Source organism: Sinocyclocheilus anshuiensis, unplaced genomic scaffold (genome assembly GCF_001515605.1).
Source record: "Sinocyclocheilus anshuiensis isolate Anshui unplaced genomic scaffold, SAMN03320099.WGS_v1.1 scaffold305, whole genome shotgun sequence".
Lineage (NCBI taxonomy): Eukaryota > Metazoa > Chordata > Actinopteri > Cypriniformes > Cyprinidae > Sinocyclocheilus > Sinocyclocheilus anshuiensis.
In genome coordinates this window covers 894,677-900,052 of record NW_015540850.1, presented here as the reverse complement: position 1 = coordinate 900,052, position 5,376 = coordinate 894,677, and the positions used below count along the sequence as shown (strand labels likewise).

Below are 5,376 nucleotides of genomic sequence, written 5' to 3'. Positions count from 1 at the left end.
CATGACAAAACTTGTAGTTACGTAATCCATTACATTACACATTTTAGGTAATATAATCAGACTACTTAGATTACTTCTATATTATGTTTTTCACATTGATTTAAATAGGATTTATCTTGCACACTGTAAAAAAAATCGTAAAAAAAAGGTAAAATGACTGCCAGCTACGGCTGCTAAACAAAAAACATAAAATTACAGTGAAATATCTTAATTGAAATAAAGAGCAAAAACAATAATTTTACAGACATTTTCATTAAAGGTTTTACAGAAAAAAAATATTTTACAGATTTCTCTTTGTTTCAATTGCGGTATTTTACTTTAATTTCACGGTTTTTGTTTGGCAGCCGTAGCTGCCAGTCATTTGATCATTTTTTACAGGCCTTTTGTTTTTTTACATTGTATCATAATCTATCAAATAATGTTAGAAATCCCCTTAGTCCACTTCACAAGTACATTCTTGAGCTTACAGAACAACACATAACCACACAAAGCCTTTTTGCCTGTCGTGGCTTTGGCAGAGCTTTCCTTTTTTGGCACACAGGCATTTGACAAATTAGACCAAAAGTAAACACGATTATGTAAATGTATGACAAAATCAAATTACGTACTTTTCCAAAAGTGCCTTTGTTTGGCTCGATTATTCGCCTACAATAACGCGGACCCCACAGGGCCATTGTAAATTGAGTTATGCACAATTTTTGGAGAGGGTGTCCTTGGTAAGTAGATGTTAATTTTCAACTATAACACAAGAGGCCTGCATAATATTTGACTTGAAAAGTCCCCAAGACTTTCAAGATATATTGAACACTAATATTGTTAATCTTACTCTAACAACTTGTAGAGTATCTTCTGTGTAGCCTTGGATTGAATAACTAACTGAATAGCGAACATCATGGTACAGGAGATGTGTTTTTCTCTTGGTGTCCTTTACCCTATGAATGTTCCAGCATTTCAAGAGTGAGTATTCTTGTAACGTATAAGGCTAATGTAATTATTTCTTATCAAAAAGCACAAAAACTTGCCTAAAGTGTTAATAATTTTAAAAATAACCTCTTTGGTCACATTAATTGCATTTGTTTAATAGGAGTCCTGCCGTTTAAATTGGAGTCTTTTTAGATATTGTACTATGGAGAACATAGATTATACAAGGATAATTAAAGGAATAGTTGTAGAATTCATTCATTAAATATGGTGAACTTTGAAGATTATTACTCAAATGTCTCTTATTTCTTTATCTCTTCCACTTGAGGGCAGTGAAAGCATATGGTATTATTCACAAAATAACACTCAGACATTGATTTAAAGCATTTCTGTTATTAATTTCATAAAAATGTAAAAACAAAACGTAATTGATTTGTTCTAAATTCAGGCTACTGCTTTTATTGATAGAAAAAAAACAACAGGTTTTATTATAATTAATATTGTAGAAACTACAGCCTGACAAAAACAAAGTATTAAATTCACAACATTACACCCATTTAAATGATGTAGGAGCTCCAAAGCGTACAAGCCAAGAAAACTGAAGGTCAAAGGTAAACGACAACAATTAGTGATGCCTGATTGCAGAATCATTCTTGTGAGTCCGTTACTTACAATTGATGCAAATTATACATATTTAAAAAATCTGTAAAAAAAAATTAAATAAGCTATATATATATATACATATACATACACACACATATATATATATATATATATATATATAAACAATAAAAATAGTCCAATAATCAAAAACAATAAAGGTCATCGAAAAGTGGTATTTCACTGTACTTCTATGCCAACATTTATTCATTTTAAACAACCATTGTCTCTGTTGGAGGCTGTATTGACTCTCATGTTGACAATAAGACATGTTCTCTGTCTGAATAGCTCCTCATACAACAGTAATCATGTCTCAGTAAGGCAGGATGGTTGTCATGTGCTCCCCCATCTCATTTGGTGCTCTGGGTGTCGGAATAATTACAGTTCTCTCTGCCAAACCATTCATCTCTGCTCACTTACTGAAGACAGGAAAGAAAATGGCCGAATACCAGTGTTGGGAAGGTTACTTTGGAAATGTAATAGGTTACAGATTACAAGTTACCCTACTTAAAATGTAATAAGTAGTGTAACTGTTGAGTGTCTCAATAATAAGCAAATGCACGCCGTGTCGAACTCAGTGTAACCTTCTTTATTCACCACCACTCGTGTACACCCCTCGTCCTCCTTTTACCAAACCTAACTCACATACTAGAGCTCCCTCTAGAGGCTTACTCAGAACACCACATATCCCTCTCTCTTAAGAACAAACATACTATAGGGACATAGTCTCAGTGCAAATAGTTAACAGTTAAGATACAAGTTACTATTGACTTTTCTCTTTGCAACCTTCCAATCCCAACATTGTGATTTGCAAACAAAGCTTTTTAACAAATATTGGTACCGTAATGCAATTTCCAAACACTTGGTAGAAGCATCACGTAACAGTACTCAAACACAATATTCACAGAACAGCAAGAACAATATTTTCCTTATACTGCATAAATGCACACTGTGTACTAGTAATGCACATTTTACATTACATAATCCTGAGTCCATGCAGGTGCATGCCTGCTCCGAACAGGTCGTGTAACTACTGCAGGTTGTTCACTCCCTACAGGATTAGTATCCCCAGAGTCAAACAATGGCAGTTCACTAGACTCATCTGCTCTGCATGGAGCAAGTGCAGGTGCCAGGTGGGATGCATTCCAGCATCGTCCATCTGACAGCTTATATGTGTACAGTCCTTTCTTACCCACAACCTTCAGGGGTTTTCCAAATTTAGACTGGGTCTTTGGCACAATTCCGGGTTTCTTTACACGGACATACGATCCACACTGAAATGAAACATGCTTTGCACTGCGTTTTCTGTCACTGTACTGTTTAGTTTTTTCCTGTTTCTCTCTCACATGTGAGGCAAGCTGGTGAGGTGTGAGCCTTTTGTCTGCAGGTGGCAAGCAAAGACCTGAGACGTTAAGTTTGGTTAACATGGCTCTCCCATGCAAGAGTTCAGTTGGTGTGCACTGTATTGTGGCATGTGGCGTTGCACGGTATACCTGCAGAAAGTCTTTGGTGAACTCCTTCCACCCTCTTCCTTCCAGTGAAGCAGTTTGTAAACTATCCTTTAAGCTGCGATTGAAACGTTCGACTTCCCCGTTTGCTCTTGGGTAATACACAGATGATGTCCTGTGTATGATTCCTCTGTTTTGCAAGAACAGTTTGAAGTCGTGTGAAGTGAACTGTACTCCATTATAAGAAATCAGCTCTTTCGGGTTCCCTTCCCTGCTAAACACTGTAGACAAGAACTGCATCACGGCCTGGGTGGTAGGATGTGAGACAAATGCTATCTCAGGCCACTTACTGTAATAGTCCACCAGAGTGACCACAAAACGACAATCATCAGGTGCTGCATCAAAAGGACCCATGATGTCTATGGCCACTTTCTCCCAGGCGTCAGTAGGGTAAGGTACAGGTTGGAGTGGTGTGGAATGTGTGACAGCCGATTTATCATGTAACTGACAAGTGACACACGCTTTGACAGCTGTTTCTACTTGTTTGTCCATGCCAGGCCACCAGTAGAGTTCTCTCAGCCTCCTTTTTGTCCTCACAATGCCCTGATGTGTATCATGTGCGAGTGCGATGAACTTGGGCTGGAGACATTCTGGAACCAGAAGGCGTGTGGTTCCACGCACCACGCAACCATCCTGGAGTGAAAGTTCATGCCGCACTTGAAAATACGGCTTTAACGCATGATCCAGTGCCTTTGCACACTGTGGCCATTTTGAGGTGAGCAGTCTGCGTAGCTCAGCTTGGATAGGACAAGAATCACATGCCGCTTTGAACTCAGAGCTGGTTATTGCAGTGAGTGTAGAAGTGAGAGCTACGACTTCCAAATCATGTTCCAGACTAGGTTCAGTACTAGGGAGTGGTAAGCGAGATAGACAGTCTGCAGTCACATTCTCATGCCCCGGCTTATACTGAATATCATAGGTAAATGCCATCAGCCTAGCTGACCATCTTGCTATGCGCATACCTGCTCTGCCTTGACCCTTAGATGACAGAAGGGTGGTCAGCGGGCTGTGATCTGTCCGCAGTGTGAAGTGTCGTCCCCACAAGTAGGTCCTCCAGCGCTCTGTGGCCCAAACACATGCTAGTGCCTCTTTTTCTACTGTGGAGTACTTCCGTTCTGCTGCGGTAAGAGTGCGTGAGGCAAAAGCCACTCTTCTCTCCGTATTGTCTGCGTGTATCTGGGTAAGAACACCTCCTATCCCGTCTTTGCAAAATGTCCTGTTTTGTTACAGTTCCTGCACACCGCATCCTTAGCAGGGCATACGGGAAAATTAGCTGCGTGCTGCTCAGATCCACAACGGTAGCAAGTACGTGCACGGGTAAATTTTGGAGGTCCATGCGAGGCGTTGACTTTACTTTTGCTCCGTCGGAACCTGTTATGTTGTTGAACTGCTTGTACCGAGTTGTCGAATGACGCGATCATCGCTTTAGCCTCCGCTGTAGCAGTTTCAATGTGCTGGGTGACAGTCACGGCTTTTTTAAGGTCGAGTGCCACTTCCAGCAGCAGCCGTTTTCTGATGCGAGATGAATTAGTCTTTTCGAACAGCTGATCACGTATCATCTCGTCCTCCATCGTGCCGAATTCACAGGTGGCAGCCAGTTCACGTAGTGCAGCAACATACTGGTCTGTGGACTCGCCCGCGCGTTGGCTCCGTTGGCGGAAGCGGTAACGTTCAGCAACTACATTAACTTTAGGGATAAAAAAAAATCCTTTATTGCACTCAAAGCAGACGTGTACGTATCGTCTCCCTGATCACTCACGTTCAGGGTGTAGAACAATCTTTGACCCTCGGCTCCGAGGCAGTGTATCAGAAGAGCACGCTTCCTAGCATCAGGTAGCTCCTCGTCTAGGGCCAGCACAAAATTGTCAAAAGTTTTGATCCAAGCTTTGAACGGAATCGGTGGTTCACCCGGTGTTTGCAGGAACGGGGTGGGTTGGCTTAGACTCAAAGTCATCCTCGTCGCCAATATGTTGAGTGTCTCAATAATAAGCAAATGCATCATTGGATGCAAAATATCTTAATTTGCGTATAAATGTGTCTTAGCAGTGTGTGGACACAACCACCTTACAATAATCCCCCAAAAACCTAAACAGTCTTAATTATAAAGCCATTTTGATTTTGGAGTGAATACCAGCATTCTCTTCCACCTTCAATACCACGATGGAGGTGAGACCCTTGAGCAAGGCACCAAACCCCCAACTTTGTTGGTGTGTGTTTACGGTGTGTGTGTTCACTGCTGTGTGTGTGCACTTGGATGGGTTAAATGCAGAGCACAAATTCTGAGTAT

The 5,376-nt window shown here is 40.8% G+C and overlaps 1 pseudogene; it reads left to right on the top strand.

The window, feature by feature from the left end:
• The first annotated feature begins 667 nt into the window (after positions 1 to 667).
• LOC107687728 (transmembrane 6 superfamily member 2-like) overlaps positions 668 to 5,376 on the top strand; it is a 15,654-nt pseudogene continuing 10,945 nt past the window's right edge.